This window comes from Acinonyx jubatus, chromosome B3, assembly GCF_027475565.1.
Source record: "Acinonyx jubatus isolate Ajub_Pintada_27869175 chromosome B3, VMU_Ajub_asm_v1.0, whole genome shotgun sequence".
In the NCBI taxonomy this organism is placed as follows: domain Eukaryota; kingdom Metazoa; phylum Chordata; class Mammalia; order Carnivora; family Felidae; genus Acinonyx; species Acinonyx jubatus.
The window spans coordinates 102,932,031-102,949,198 of record NC_069386.1 but is presented as its reverse complement, the minus strand read 5'-3'; the positions used below and the strand labels follow the sequence as shown (position 1 = coordinate 102,949,198).

Sequence of the window (17,168 nt, the reverse complement as noted above, 5' to 3'; positions counted from 1 at the left end):
TATCATTTTACTTGCTGTCTTGTTACCTCCCCATAGCTACAATTTTTCATGGTTGTTTAAAAGGAATAAAGGGAAAGAAAAGAGCTTGTGAATATCCTGAGGTTGTATTTGAATGAAGAAGCTGTTTTTTTCTCATTAAGATTTACTTGCTATTTGATTGTCTGTGACCGCCCAGTTACCTCAAGACACTTATGTATGATATAAATGATACCAGAGTTGAAAGGGGAAAAGTCTCCTCAGACACAATGCCCATGGGCAAATGTCCTATCCCTGTGCTCTGAGGGATTAGAGACCTTCCCCCCCCCCACTCTCTTTTTCTTTAAAAATGTTTATTTATTTTTGCAAGAGAGAGCACTAGCAGGGGAGATGCAGAGAGAGAGTGGGACAGAGGATCCGAAGCGGGCTCCATGCTGACATGGGGCCCCTGATGTAGGGCTCGAACTCACAAACCATGAGATCATGACCTGAGTGGAAGTTGGATGGTTAACTGACTGAGCCATCCAGGCTCCTGAGACCTGCCTCTCTCTGTCTTTGCTGTCAAGGCAAAGGTTGTAAACTTTTGTGATTAGACGGAAAGACTGAATTACCATGAGTGTGGATACTAGGTGGTAGTGTGAGAAATAATGGGGAAGAATACACTTGCTGTAATGACCTACATTGGTTAACGCGACCTGAATTGGTTCAGTTCAATCCTCTTGAACTTAATTAGTATTTTTGTGGCATTTATTATAATCCACACTATTTTCTGTATTTGATTTCACTTGGCTAAGGTTAAATAGGCAAATGTTCACTGTTCTGTCCATTGTTTTCTTCTCTGTGTCATAGTTATACAGAGAAATCACAGCTTTTCACATTCCCCCTCCACATCTTCCTAAAATTTTAGGTCTCTTTAAAAACAGTTAATGGAGCCTGGTGGTCCCTTTGACCAAGACCTTTACAAATGTCTCCATTAGCCCATACCCTCCAAATTTCTTGCACAGAGTAGGATATGAAATTAAATAAGGCACACAATAATGCCCCATGAATTTTATTCTAATAATATTTTCTTTGGTTATGAAAGTGAATTCTTGTTCATTAGGTATTGCTAGATTAAAATAGAATGGAGTAAGCACTTGGCAAACTTTGGCTGACTTTTCATTGGGAAGACGATGCTTTTCAGGACACATTTCTGTTCCTGCTTAAGGCTAGGAGTCCATCAAAAGCAGCTGGGAAATTTTCTTTGCAAATAAATGAATTAAGGTCTTACTTATTGTCTATTATAAGTAATGAGGGTCTTTTTAAAAGTTCACTTGTGGGGGTATTATTGAATAGGTGAGCTTTATGCTATTTAAATAAAATGTGAATTTAAAAAGTTTTAGTGAAATCCACATTTATTTCTACTTAGTGATAATAAAACCATGAACACTTATTGAGTTCTTACTGTAGGATGAATGCTCTGCTCAGTGCTTTACAAGGGAAAACTCACTGGATTCATCCCAAACTCAATGAGGGAGGCACCCTAGGTCACCAGTGACTCTACTCATGTCAGAAATCTCACTTCTAGCAAATAATTATCCTTGACAACAGAAACATAAAAAAAGACCTCTAATAACACTTTTGTTGGTTATTTTTCATGCTGTGGAAACTATATAGCACTTTAGCCATGATTTTGCCTCAATTTTTAAAGTATTCAATTTTTATTGCATCGACCCACAGTGAATGTTGGCTTTAGGATAATGTCTTTGTCAACTGGGCCTGCTCTGACAAAATACCATAGACAGGTGGCTTAAACAGCAACATTCATTTCTCACAATTCTGGAGGCTGGGAGGTCCAAGATGTGAATGGCAGTGTGGTTGCGTTCTGGAGAGAACCCTCTTTCTGGCTTGCAAATGGCTGCCTTCTTGCTGTATCCTCTCCTGGTAAGAGAGGGAGCTCTAATGTCTCTTGTTTTCTTACAGGGGGCACTAATCCCATCATGGGAGCTCCTCTCTTGTGACCTCCTCAAAACCTAATTGCTTTTTTTTTTAATTTTATTTTTTAAATTTATATCAAAATTAGCATCTAGTGCAACAATGATTTCAGAAGTAGATTCCTTAATGCCCCTTACCCATTTAGCCCATCCCCACCTCCCACATCCCTGCCAGTAACCTTCTGTTTGTTCTCCATATTTAAGAGTCTCTTATGTTTTTGTCCCCCTCCCTGTTTTTATATTATTTTTGCTTCTCTTCCCTTATGTTAATCTGTTCTGTGTCTTAAAGTCCTCATATGAGTGAAGTCATAGGATATTTGTCTTTCTCTACTAATTTCGCTTAGCATAATACCTTGTAGTTCCATCCATGTAGTTGCAAATAGCAAGATTTTTTCATTCTTTCTGATTGCCGAGTAATACTCCATTGTATATATATACACCACATTTTCTTTATCCATTCATCCATCAATAGACATTTGGGCTCTTTCCGTATTTTGGCTATTGTTGATAGTACTGCTATAAACATTGGGGTGCATGTGTCCCTTCGAAACAGCATACCTGCATCCCTTGGATAAATACCTAGTAGTGCAATTTCTGGGTCATAGGGTAGTTCTATTTTTAGTTTTTTGAGGAGCCTCCATACTGTTTTCCAGAGTGGCTGCACCAGCTTGCATCCCCACCAACAGTGGAAAAGAGATCCTCTTTCTCCACATCCTCGCCAACATCTGTTGTTGCCTGAGTTGTTAATGTTAGCCATTCTGACAGGTGTAAGGTGGTATCTCATTGTGGTTTTGATTTGTATTTCCCTGATGATAAGTAAAGTTGAGCATTTTTTCATGTGTCAGTTGGCCATCTGGATGTCTTCTTTGGAGAAGTGTCTATGTCTTGCCCACTTCCTCACTGGATTATTTTTTTGGGGGTGTTGAGTTTGATGTTCTTTATAGGTTTTGGATACTAATTCTTTATATGATATGTCGTTTGCAAATACCTTCTCCCATTCTGTCGGTTGCCTTTTGGCTTTGCTGATTGTCTCCTTTGCTGTGCAGAAGCTTTTTATTTTGATGAGGTCCCAGTAGTTCATTTTTGCTTTTGTTTCCCTTGCCTCTGGACACATGTTGAGTAAGAAGTTGCTGAGGCCAAAATCAAAGAGGTTTTTGCCTACTTTCTCCTTGAAGATTTTGATGGCTTCCTGTCTTACATTGAGGTCTTTCATCCATTTTGTTTCTTTTTGTGTCTGGTGTAAGAAAGTGGTCCAGGTTCATTCTTCTGCATGTCGCTGTCCCAATTTTCCCAGCACCACTTGCTGAAGAGACTGTCTTTCTTCCATTGGATATTCTTCCCTGCTTTGTCAAAGATTAGTTGGCCATACGTTTGTGGGTCCATTTCTGGGTTCTCTATTCTGTTCCATTGATCTGAGTGTCTGTTCTTGTGCCAGTACCATACTGTCTTGATGATTATAGCTTTGTAGTATGGCTTGAAGTCTGGGATTGTGATGCCTCCTGCTTTGGTTTTCTTTTCCAAGATTGCTTTGGCTATTTGGGGTCTTTTTTGGTTCCATACAAATTTTAGGATTATTGTCCTAGCTCTGTGAAGAAGGCTGGTGTTATTTTGATAGGGATTGCATTGAATATGTAGATTGCTTTGGGTAGCATTGACATTTTAACAATATTTGTTCTTCCTATCCAGGAGCATGGAATCTTTTTCCATTTTTTTGTGTCTTCTTCAACTTCTTTCATAAGCTTTTATAGTTTTCAGTGTATAGATTTTTCACCTCTTTGGTTAGATTTATTCCTCGGTATTTTATGATTTTTGGTGCAATTGTAAATGGGATCGATTCCTTGATTTCTCTTTATGTTGCTTCATTGTTGGTGAATAGGAATGCAACCAATTTCTGTGCATTGATTTTATATACTGCAACTTTGCTGAGTTCATGAATCAGTTCTAGCAGTTTTTTTGTGGAATCTTTTGGGTTTTCCATATAGAGTATTATGTCATCTGCAAAGAGTGAAAGTTTGACCTCCTCCTGGCTGATTTGGATGCCTTTTATTTCTTTGTGTTGTCTGATTGCAGAGGCTAAGACTTCCAATGCTATGTTGAATAACAGTGGTGAGAGTAGACATCCCTGTCTTGTTCCTGACCTAAGGGGGAAGGCTCTCAGTTTTTCCCCACTGAGGATGATATTAGTGTTGGGTCTTTCGTATATGGCTTTTATGATCTTGAGGTATGATCTTTCTATCTCTACTTCCTTAAGAATTTTTATCAAGAAAGGATGCTGTATTTTGTCAAATGCTTTCTCTGCATCTATTAAGAGGATCATATATTTCTTGTTCTTTCTTTTATTGATGTGATGAATTACATTGATTGTTTGTGGATATTGAACCAGCCCTGCATCCCAGGTATAAATCCCACTTGGTCATGGTGAATAATTTTTCTAATGTATTGTTGGATCCAGTTGGCTAATATCTTGTTGAGGAGTTTTGCATCCATGTTCATCAGAGAAATTCGTCTATAGTTCTCCTTTTTAGTGGGGTCTCTGTCTTGCTTTAGAATCAATGTAATGCTGGCTTCATAGAAAGAGTTTGGAAGTTTTCCTTCCATTTCTGTTTTTTGGAACAGCTTCAAGAGAATAGGTGTTAACTCTTCCTTAAATGGTTGGTAGAATTCCCCTGGAACCATCTGGCCCTGGACTCTTGTTTTTTGGGAGATTCTTGATTACTAATTTGATTTCTTTACTGGTTATGGGTCTGTTCAAGTTTTCTATTTCTTCCTGTTTCAGTTTTGGTAGTGTATATGTGACTAGGAATTTGTCCATTTCTTCCAGATTGCCCATTTTATTGGCATATAATTGCTCATAATATTCTCTTATTATTGTTTTTATTTCTGCTGTGTTGGTTGTGATCTCTCCTCTTTCATTCTTGAGTTTATTTATTTGGGTCCTTTCCTTTTCTTTTTGATCAAATTGGCTAGTGGTTTATCAATTTTGTTAATTCTTTTAAAGAACCAGCTTCTGGTTTCATTGATCTATTCTACTGTTTTTTTGGTTTCGATAGCATTAGTTTCTGCTCTAATCTTTATTATTTTCCTGTCTTCTGCTGGTTTTGGGTTTTATTTGCTGTTCTTTTTCCAGCTTCTTAAGGCATAAGGTTAGGTTGTATATCTGAGATCTTTCTTCCTTCTTTAGGAAGGCCTGAATTGCCATATACTTTCCTCTTATGACCACCTTTCCTACGTCCCAGAGGTTTTGGGTTGTGGTATTATCATTTTCATTGGTTCCATGAGCTTTTCAATTTCCTCTTTTACTTCTTGGTTAACCCATTTATTCTTTAGTAGGATGTTCTTTAGTCTCCAAGTATTTGTTACCTTTCCAAATTGTTTCTTGTGGTTGATTTCGAGTTTCATAGCATTGTGGTCTGAAAATATGATCTTGATCTTTTTGTACTTTTTGAGGGCTGATTTGCGTCCCAGTATGTGGTCTATTCTGGAGAACGTTCCATGTGCACTGGAGAAGAACGTATATTCTGCTGCTTTAGGATGAAATGTTCTGAATATATCTGTTAAGTCCATCTGGCCCAGTGTGTCATTCAAAGCCATTGTTTCCTTGTTGATACTTGGATTAGATGATGTGCCCATTGCTGTGAGTGGGGTGTTGAAGTTCCCTACTATTATGGTATTACTATTGATGAATTTCTTTATGTTTGTGATTAATTGATTTATATATTTGGGTGCTCTCACATTTGGCACATAAATGTTTACAATTGTTAGGTCTTCTTGGTGGATAGACCCCTTAATTATGATATACTGCCCTTCTTCATCTCGTGATACAGTCTTTATTTTAAAGTCTAGATTGTCTGATACAAGTATGGCTACTTTCTTTTGTTGACCATTAGCATGGTAGATGGTTCTCCATCTCCTTACTTTCAATCTGTCTTTAGGTCTAAAGTGGGTCCATCGTAAACAGCATATAGATGGATCTTGTTTTCTTATCCATTCTGTTAGCCTGTGTCTTTTTATTGGAGTGTTAGGCCATTGACATTTAGAGTGAGTACTGAAAGATATGAATATATTGCCATTATGTTGCTTGTAGAGTTGGAGTTTCTGGTGGTGTTCTCTGGTCCTTTCTAGTCTTTGTTGCTTTTGGTATGTATGTATTTTTTCATCTTTTCTCCCCTCAGAGAGTCCCCCTTAAAATTTCTTGCAGGGCTGGTTTAGTGGTCACAAACTCCTTTAATTTTTGTTTGGGAAAATTTTTATTTCTCCTTCTATTTTGAATGATGGCCTTGCTGGATAAAGAATTCTTGATTTCATATTTTTCTGATTCAGCACACTGAATATATCCTGCTACTCCTTTCTGGCCTACCAAGTTTCTGTGGATAGGTCTGCTGCCAACCTGATCTGTCTTCCCTTGTAGGTTAGGGACTTTTTTTCCTTTGCTGCTTTCATGATTCTCTCCTTGCCTGAGTATTTTGTGAACTTGACTATGATATGCCTTGTTGATGGTCAGTTTTTGATGAATGTAATGGGGGTCCTCTGCACTTCCTGGATTTTGATGTCTGTGTCTTTCCCCAGGTTGGGAAAGTTTTCTGCTATGATTTGCTCACATAACCCTTCTACCCCTATTTCTCTCTCTTCCTCTTCTGGGAACCCTATGATTCTGATGTTGTTCCTTTTCAGTGAGTCACTGATTTCTCTAATTCTTTTTAAAAAGAAAAATTTTTAACGTTTATTTATTATTGAGGGACAGAGAGTGAACAGGGGAGGGGCAGAGAGAGAGGGAGATACAGAATCAGAAGCAGGCTCCAGGCTCTGAGCTGTCAGCATAGAGCCCAGCACAGGGCTGGAACTCACAAACCACAAGATCATGACCTTAGCTGAAGTAGGACGCTTAACTGACTGAGCCACCCAGGTGCCCCTGGTTTCTCTAATTCTTAAATCGTGCTCTTTTGCCTTAAGCTCCCTCTTTTTTTCTGCTTCATTATTCTCCATAAGTTTGTCCTCTATATCACTGATTCTTTGTTCTGCCTCATCCATCCTTGCCACTGCTGAATCCATCCGTGATTGCAGCTCAGTTATAACATTTTTTATTTCCTCCTGACTAGCTTTTACTTCTTTTTATCTCTGCAGAAAGGGATTCTAATCTATTTTTGACTCCAGCTAGAATTCTTATTATCGTGATTCTAAATTCTGGTTCAGACACCTTGCTTGTATCTGTGTTGGTTAAGTCCCTGGCTGTCGTTTCTTCCTGCTCTTTCTTTTGGGGTGAATTCCTTCATTTCGTCATTTTGAAGGGAGAAATGGAATTAATGAGGTAAAAAAAATTGAAATTAAAAATTAGAATTAAAAAATATTGAAATTAAAAAATTAAACACATACACACAAAAATCGAATAAACGATGTTAGATCCTAGGTGTGTTTTGGTCTGGGTGTTGAAGGAGGCTTGAAAGATTAGAGAAAAAAGGGGAAAGGAAAAAAAAGGAAATTGTTTGAAAATTTGAAAAAATGAATACACTGAAGTAGACTAAAATGAAATGATGGAAGTAAAATAGAATTTGAAAAAATTAACACAAAATTAAAAAATATAGTAGACAAAGGTTGAAGAAAAATATTTGTAATAAAAATTGAAAATAAAAATGAATTGTTTCTGTATTCAAGAAAAAGAAAAACGAAAAAGAGAAAAAAATTAAATAGATGGACCCATGAACAGACTGAAATACGACTGAAATTACTTCGTTTTCCCCTAGATATCGAACTATGAAGCACTTTATAGTCCATAAACTAAGCAGGCAGAGAGTCTTGTGTTCCTGAAGAGTGAGGTTGGCCCAGTCAGGCAGGAATTCGTGTAATTGCTCCGTTCTCCACTAGATGGCGCTGCTTAGCTTATTGGGGGGATTGTTGTGGCGCTTGTAGGTGTGTATGCGCATGCGCGGAGTGTTGGAAATGGCGTCACCCAACTACTCAGCCTCTAGTATTGGAACTCTGTTCTGAACCGTTATCAGCAATCGCGCACCTGTCTTTTGTTCTCGGCTTTCGTCCACGCCCTGCTTTTATTTTACAAAGTCCGTAACCAAGCCCCAGGCAGCACCTCCCTCCTGAGTTTTGTTTCAGATGCGGCTGTTTTTCCCGACCCCTTACTTCTGAGGGACTGCGGCTTTGACCTGTTACGCCCCTCTGTGGGAGGGTCTCACCGAGCAATGGCCAAGTGCTGGCCACACCCAGGAACGATCGAGTGACTGTGCTGCTGCCGATGCCCAGAGACTGTGGCCGGGTGCCAGCCCGCCCCAGAAAAAGTTTGTGAGATAGTGTAGCAGCAGCGTTTCACGGATTATGGAAAATCACAACACATCTGGCACGAGGCTTAAACCCCAACGACCTTGTTCCAGCACCAGAGAATGTGGTTGTTCTCCCGGGTCTACTAGGGCCTTGCCTTTGGGGCACCCACATGGCCTCTACCAGGTGTCCTCCCAGCAGGGGAACCACCTCTCCCCGTGTGGCCTGAAGAACCCCGGATCCCGCTCTGGTCCTGGGGATTCGACCTTCCCATCAGAGCACCGCCAGGTATTGAGCTGTGGAATTTCAGACTCTGAGCTCCCCCTGTTTATAGTCTTAATGGAATTTAAACCCTCTCCTTTCTCCTTTCTCCCTTTTTAGTTCAGCCCCTGCGGCTGTTTCCACTTTTCCACTTTCTCTCCAGCTGCTTTTGGGCGGGGGGGGGGGGGGGGGGGGGGTGAGGGGGGGGTGCTTTTCCCGTATTTGCCCCTCTGTCTCCATCCTCTCTCCTCACTCAAAAGCGGCTTCCTGCCCTCCGTGGCTTCTCTCTCCCTCAGTTCACTTCTCCCTGCCGTGGACCTGCTGAATTCTGTGGCTCAGGTTGTGCAGATTGTTGCGTTAATCCTCAGATCATTTTTCTAGGTGTGCAGGATGGTTCAGTGTGGGTCTGGCTGTATTTCATGGACGCGAGACACACAAAAAACTTCCATGCTGTTCCACCATCTTGGCCCCTCCTGGAACCAAATTGCTTTCTAAAGCCCCCACTTCCTAATAGCATCATACCAGGAGTAAGAGATTCAACATATGCATATTGGAGAGGAGGGGGAGACACAGAAATATTCAATCTATGCCAGGCAGATAACCTATCTCCCAGGGGCTCCAAGGTGAGAAGCCCAGAAAGAAGAAGACTACATATTGAATTACATCTGGAAATCATTGAATGAATACCTGTGGCCATATAAACACCTTGCTTCAATAGATAGTGTTCAACAGACAATCCAATTATGCAAAAATGGTTTGGAGTTAGCTTCTATCATTTACTGGAGAAATAGTTTGCAATTCTTTAGCAGGAAATTCAAATTTATTACCGAAATCTGAAATAATTTTATAGTTTACAAATACTTGTGTTTGGTTCTGAAATACAACCAAAAGGAATAATTGTGTTGTGAAACTTATGTCATTAGAAAATCTGTCGTATTATAACAGCCGCATTTTAAAAGTTGAGAGTGTGCTATGTTCATACACTATTGGTTTCTATATCCACAAGGCTCTTATGTATAGTTCTGGTACTTGACATTGCTAACATGATTTTTCTATCCCTAAAGAGACTTCTCATTCAGGTTGCATTTATGCAGTGCAGCACTTTGTTCAATTAAGTATATTAAAGTACAATCTGTGTGGCATAGGATCTGTTCCTTGGCTAAAGAATTAGCAGAAGGTGGTTTCTTTGGGTCCATTCTTCATTTGCCTCAATAAAGAAAGTGTATTCTATCCAGAGACATTTCCTCAGAGGGCAGTAGAAAAATATGAAAAAAAAAAAAAAAACAATGAAGAAGAAACAACAACTATGAAACTATAATTCTGGTGGGAATATTTGTGTGTGTGCTTCTCAAAGTGTGTGTGTGTGTGTGTGTGTAAGAGCAAAGTGACAATATTTTTATGATCTGAAGTGGGACACATCTGAGAGTGAAAGGAGATACTATTAATAATTACAATGGGACAATCGGCATAAACTGGTATTGTCCTGGGCAAACTGGGACCTAAGGCCATCTAGGAGGGAGTGTATCAGACACCCCTTGTGTCACTCCAAATCCTAGCTTTTATTTCAGCCAGTGCAGCAGCCATCAGTTCTGCACAGGCTTCACCAGTTGGCATAGGTGCAACCCAACAGTACCTCATTTTAGCATGCACTGCCTACCTCTATGTCTTCCCCAGTCTGCTCTGGTGTCACAGTATGCATCGCTGTGGGGCCATGCTCTTCCCTCACATGTGTACAACCTGGAAACACAGGGGCGCTAATCCTGTGGGCGTTAACCTATGGAGATGGAAGCAAATGGGTTGCTCAAATGGCTGGTTCTCAGATTCATTCACGAGGCCTCTCAGCATGTTTCTTAGGAAGGAGCACTGGGCTGTCCATTGTAGTGTGCCTTGAGAACCCATCCATGTGTTGTGTTTCTTCCTTCTCTGTTTCACTCCAGCCTGTATGCAAAATTTTGTCTCAGGCTTTGCTTTTAGGGAACCCAGGCTACATGAGTTGGGACTGAAATTCTGGAGTGTGATCCCTCACCCGCCACAGGTGATAAGGACACCCATTGTTGGTGGTAGGTGGGGTGGTGCTACCTGGTCAGCTGCATCTCAAGTACTGAGACTCTTACCCGTGGTGAGTTGGTATGGGGTGCAAGCAGAAGGCAAAGTATAAGGTTGTGTGGTAGCTGTGGTCCCTAAGCACTATGGGAACTATGGTAATTGTAAGGATTGAGTTGGCTGGTGTTTTTAGACTACCTTAGAAGCTTTGCAAAAAGAAAATGAAGAAAATGATTGGGTCAGGTCAGTCACGTGTCAACACAAGGAATCTTCTGAAAGCCAGAAATGCCTTTATGGAAGTGTTTTAGGAGACTCATCTGCATATTGCGCTGAAATTCTTATCTTCAAGGTCACCCTCCAAGCAAGCAACTAGACCAGCCAGGATGCTGGCCAAAGGTGGGAGGAATCTAGATGGGAGACGGAGAAGGAAGATGTAACAGCAGCAACCTTTTTTGCAGAGATTATGGCTGGCTGCCAGCTTGAAGGGGACTATGACAGAGTGAATATAAAGAGGGGCACAAACAAGTATGAGAAATGGCTTGTGTCCGCCACCTTCTGTGCCATACTCTAAGTCTTCCTGCTCATGCCTTTGTGGTTTCTGGGCCTTTGCACAGTGCAGCTTGACAAGGATGAGCCTTATGCTTGGCCCTCTCATTTATCTGATGCTGGAGTGTTCTGGCACCACACCCTGGGAACCAGATCCATGCTGTCATGTGCAACTCACATGTGTGAGGAAATTGACATCTGTAAGGCCATCTTTGGCCAGTAAGGATGAGAGTTGATGGATAAGTGCTTTTCTTTTTGGGGGTTACAATTTTCAGGGCTCCTTGGAGATCTGGTAGGAGAGGCAGCTAGTCACCTGTAACAGTGGCCAACCTGTTTAATGTATCCTTGATAATCCTGTCCCTCCTCTACTTTTCACTCCTCTGCCCTACACTCCTATTCCTTGAGATCACATTTTCAAACAAACTGCTTCATTTAAGACTTTGTCTCAGGTTCTGTTTGGGGGAGAGCCCAGATGAAGACAGCAAGAGAAAGTCGGCAAGTTGTAGATACAAAGCAGAGGAAGAAACTGATCTGCTATTAAACTGCAGGAGTATTTCAGGACATCAGAGCCCATTTAGTACTATGATATCTCTAATAATGAAGATGACACATTTAGGCCACATGCTTCCTTGTTAGAAACTCTGTAACCAGAGGATATAGCAATTTTAGAGCTGAAAGTATCCTTGGATCTCATTTTTAGCTCAACTCCTTTATTTTAAAGAAAAGGAAGTTTGGGCTGTGGATATATTCCAGGACATGTGATAAAGGGGATTTCACAGTATGTCCAACCATCCAGCACTAACCAAAATAATGATGAATATTCCCCAAATTGTAAAATTATATACCTGAGTCTTGAAGACAAAGCAAAATGGAAACAGGGTTAGAATAAGGTTAGTTGAAGGCTGACTATGTTCAAAAGGTACAGAAGGTGGGAGTATTTCAGAGAGAGAGAGGAAGAAAAAACCTTTCCAGCAGATGGATTTCTCCTGGGATTTGTTACGTTTTTGGCTACGAAAGAAAGGAACATAGGCACTCTGTGCACCAAGAATGTGACGTATTTAGCCACGTGAGGTGGGGCACTATTATATCCATTTTATAGAGCAGGAGGTGGAGGCTTAGAGAGGTTAAGTGACTTTCTAAAATGTGTTGTAACCCAAGTACTTTTGATCGTATTCTTTCTATTCCCCCCTTATCATATTTTCTCTGCCAAAGAGAAGCCCCGGTTTCCTCTATCCTCAGTAGTTTTAGAGTTTATAGGTAGCCTTGCTAGGGCTATATGCATGAGTCCATCAAAGGTAGAAAGAGATCACTGATCATTCCTTCTAGTCCCTCACCACATAGCTCTTAGGAGGGGAATGACTCAGTTTTAGCATCAAGGTCAATTTAACATGCCTAGTTTCTACCTTTTCCTCCCCACTCCCATCTAAAAGATTCTACCAGATTGCTGGTGATAACTTGAAAGTAATTTCATTGAAACGCAGAAGACAGTTTCTACCTAAAGTAGCACGGAACACAAATTTTAGTTGTAGGAATCAAAGTCAACGAGAGTATTTTTGCAAATCAATGACAAAAGTTTCAATAACATTCTTGGTGCTTTCGATAACAGATTCATTCGTCTATTTGATACAGTTTTATTTTCTTGGTGCCTAGAGCTGTTCACTATGGTAGAAAGTAGCTGCACATGGCTACTGAAATTTAAATAGATTATAATAAAAATTAAAATTCAGTTTCTCTGTCATACTAGCCTTACTCAAATGCTAAGTAGCCACCCGTGTCTAGTGGCCACCATATTGGATAGAGTGGGTATAGAACATTTCCATCATCACAGAAAGTTCTGCTGGATAGTTCTAGCCATGCTGGGCACACTGTTAAATTCTGGGGATGCAGCAGATAAGGTAGATATGGTCCCTATTTCATGAGCTCACATTTTAGCGGGGAGAGAGACAAAAAATATGCAACTGAAATGATAATAGAAGGTAACTGATGTTATAAAGGAAATGCATGATGTGCCAGGATAAAGAATATTAGGAGGCCCTTGTTTTGTATAGTGAGGTCACCTAAGAGAGGTGAAGAAGCCACTGGGAAGGGCATTCAAGGCAGAGGGAACAACAGGTGCAAATGTCTTAAGAACTTAATGTTTCTGGGAAGGGGAATAAAGGGCTTTGAAATATCTGGTGGAGAAAACTGGCCATCAAATGGTATCGTACAAGCAGGTTCGTGAGAGAACAGCTTTAGAACAATATTCAGAGAATATCTAGAACAATATTTGAGAACAATAGCTCTTAAACTAGTGTGCATTGAAATCATCTGGAAGGCTTCTCAGACCAGAGATGACTGAGTTTTACCCTCTGACTTTCTCATCTAGTAGGTCTGGGTGGGACCTGAGAACCTGTGTTTCTAACAAGTTCCCAGGAGGTGCTGATGTTGCTGGTCTGAGAGCCACACTTTGAGAACCACTGATTTAGTAGATGGGTTCTCAAACTTAGTAGGAATGAAATCCTGGACAGAGAACATAGCTGGCTGGATTCCATAGCTAGTTAGTGGAAGAGACAGGCCCTAGCAAGTTCTCTGGGCTGAATCCTGGGCTCTTTGCTTTCTACCAGTCTCCCTGCTGTTTTGCACCTTCAGATGCTTCCCAGTTCACTCTCTCTGCTTGCAGTGAAATCATGCACATCTTTCTCCAGACTTCTGATCTGCACAGTGCAGGAAAGTGGCTTCCACTTGCACCCTAGAGGTGGCCATCTACCTTGATGTGCAACATAGTGACTACTGACCTGGCAGCTGCTCCCAGAATTTTTCTTACGGAGGGAGCTTTGTTAAAAGCTTTAAAAAACGTCTCTGTGCTGAAGAGGGTGCAGGAGCCAAAGCAAGAAAGAAGCCAATTAAACCACTAACTTTTTTTTTAAAGTTTATTTATTTATTTTGATAGAGAGCAATTGGGGGAGGGGGGGACAGAGAGAGGGAGAGAGACAGAATTCCAAGCAGTCTCCACACTGCCAGCGTGAAGCCCGACGTGGGGCTCGAACTCACGAACTGTGAGGTCATGACCTGAGCTGACACCAAGAGTCCGATGCTCAACCAACTGACCCACTGCAGCGCCCCTAACTTTGCTTTTTATTCTTGAAAAGAGGAGAAAAGGCAGAGAAGGGGAGGAGAGAAGAGGGAAAGTTGGGTTCTGTGTGGGGAGAAACAACCGGTGACAAATCCAGGGTGCTGCAGTGTCTGAAGTTCCTTTAAAGATAAGGATGTTCAGTGTTTGATTGAAGTTGTTGGCATTGCTTCCTTGAAAAGTCCATTAAATATACACAGGCCCTGCGGAAAGTGTTCGTGAAATCAAGCACAGGACTACGTTACACATTTGGGCTAATGTGACCCAAACACTAGCTGGAGTATGGGTGGAGAGTGGAGGCAGAAGGTGAGATGTTTCAGCCGAAGCAGCGGTTCAAAGATAGGGGGAGAAGCGGAACCCAGCAAGGCCCTTTGGACTTCCCCGGGCGGGGGGGGAGGGGAGGACAGCAGAGGGGCCAGCAGTGTGCAGTAGGCTTACCTACATCCCACAGGGTGATGGGTTAGGCTGCCTGCTGGTGCCGTGAGAAAATGGGCGTGGCCTGGCTGAGAGAAACGCTTCCCCTGCTGCGCTGTGGATACGTCATCCTCATCCTCGCTGTGGCCCTGGCCATTCTGGGGAAGGGGGGGGGGGGTGACTTTGACAGTCTGGGGAGGAAGTGGGGTCAGGGACATAGCCCTGACTATGAACCATGTTTGCCTAAGGGGCAGTGTCTGGGAAAGAACCGTGGCTTTGAAATCAGGAGCTGGACTCTCTTCCCTGCCATTGGTGGCCTTATCTGGTGCTTTAGGCAAAGGAGATAGTGGTTTAAAATGTGAATTCTGGAGTCAGCTGCCAAGCTTCCTAATCCCTGCTTTACCATATTTAGTTGTGCTAACTTGAGCAAGAAATTCGGTTTCTGCCTCAGCCAGGGTCCTGGCAGGAAAGAGATAGCACACTCAAGGAATTTAAGCGAAGGGTTTAACAAGGATTGTTTTCAGAGGTGTAGGAAGGTCAGGGTAACCAGCGAGGGACAGTAGAACCCCCAAGGACTAGCCGCAGAGGAAACCATTGTCACCTTTCTCCCTGAAGGGACAAGAGGAAGGAACAGAGTTACCTGCACCCTGGGAAGGGCTGTAGTGTTGTGGGGCCCCCTGGGCCGGAACTGTGGCCCTGGAAGAGGAAAGCAGCCACCGCCAGAATTGGCCCCACACGAAGGGGGAGGGGGGTGAAATGCCTACACTATTCTTCAAGCCACTTCCTCCCATTGGCCCAACTCATCTGGACCACAGGGCAAAGAGGCCCTGTTGATACAAGTCACAGAGGCCAGTCTCCCAGGGACACAAAGCAGTGCAGGGAAGGGAACAGTACAGATACGGAGAGTCAAACTCAGTGTTACCAGCCCAGCTTCAACGAGCCTTCGTGTTCTCATCTGTAGAATGGGGATGCTGATAGTAATGACAGGTACCTCACATGGTAAATTTTAAATGAGATGGTGCATGTGAGTTTGGAGCTCCCTGTCTGGCCCGTGAGCCATGCTCGGTGTTGTTAGCTATTATTATGACATTAAAGGTAACCACCGGGCTGCAGGGAGAGACGCTTCTTTTGTGGGCTGTAATCATGATTCCCTCAGGCTCTACCCTCTTGGTCCTTGCTGCAGAATAACCCAGGAGGGATCATACTCAGCGGCCCATAGATGCCTAGTCACGGCTGGTGAGTAACACGCTGAATCAGAGGGTTGGCAGTAGCCTTCCTCACACTTTTTTTTTTTTAGCCTTGTTGATATTTAATATGTCAAGCTAGATGAGGCTTAGCCTGTCTGATGGAGGTGAACAGTTTTATTTATAGACTCAAATTCTGTGGGGGTGAGCAGTCCCAGGGGTGGGGATAGATAATCACTTTCCTTCCCCAAGAAATAACAAATTGGTGTGTTCATGGAGATTCTGGGACTGGCCTAACCCATAGACACAAGCAGCTATGGCTTTGAGCTACCCAGCACAAATGTTCTCACATTTCTTTTGTGTTGAAAAGGGACTCCCCCCTCCCTCACTGTCCCCAGGCTGAGCCCAGAAGCTGACCTGGCTAAGCATAATACCTCGCTCTTTCAGACCTGAATTAATCCAAGGGTTCAGAGATGACGGTTTCTTCTTTAAAGAAAGGAGACGTACAAAAATCAGCTCTTGGTCTCTTCCAGATCTAGAGTTTCTGGAGGTTAGAACAAAAGAAAACTAAAAAAGAAAACCTTAGTTTAAACAATCCAGTGATCAACCACAGATATTTTACTCAAGGCGATAGAAGCATATGGCTGACGAGTCCACAGACCTCGTGCCCAATCCTGAATGTGACCTGGGCAAGTTTCTTCATCCAAGCGCCTCCTTCCTCATCTGTGAAGTGAGGATAATTATTGTACCTTTTCCCCCACAGAGCTCAGCAGCTGGTAGTAGTGTAGGAGTTGGAGTAGATGGAGAATGGAGGGCATGGTGTCCTAGGCGGAGGACTAAACAAGATCATGTATGAGATTGCTTGGTACCTGGTACACCTATCATTTCTTTATTTAAAAAAATTTTTTTAATGTGTATTTATTTTTGGGAGACAGACAGAGTGCAAGCAGGGGAGGGGGCAGAGAGAGGGAGACACAGAATCTGAAGCAGGCTCCAGGCTCCGAGCTGTCAGCACAGAGCCCCACGTGGGGCTCGAGCCCACAAAGCACGGGATCATGACCTGAGCTGAAGTCGGACACTTAACCGACTGAGCCACCCAGGTGCCCCTCTTATCTACATTTTTAAAGAACCTGAAAACACAGATATCTGTGGAAGGACACAGAGGCTTTCCCAGCCCACAAAGTTCCATGTGGGTTTCCATGGAAAAGGTCACAGAAATTTCAACTATTCATCTTCACCCTCAAATAAAGTCAAGGCCAGCATTCAGAGAGTGACTGCAGTTTGACCCAAGATGTAGCATGAATCAAGAATTACACTTGTCAAGCTCAGTGGGAGAAGGTTTCAGCCGGAGAAGGTTTTAAGAGATTAAATGTTTCTCCCAACATAAGACTGAATAAT

General features: G+C 42.3%; 1 protein-coding gene across 1 annotated transcript in view; it reads left to right on the top strand.

The window, feature by feature from the left end:
- The first annotated feature begins 8,379 nt into the window (after positions 1-8,379).
- The window catches only part of SLC35F4 (solute carrier family 35 member F4), a 349,918-nt gene continuing 341,129 nt past the window's right edge, over positions 8,380-17,168 (top strand). Inside the window, exon 1 of the mRNA XM_053224485.1 lies at positions 8,380-8,501. The gene's annotated coding sequence lies outside the window, so the exon portion shown is untranslated. The remainder of the gene's footprint in view (positions 8,502-17,168) is intronic.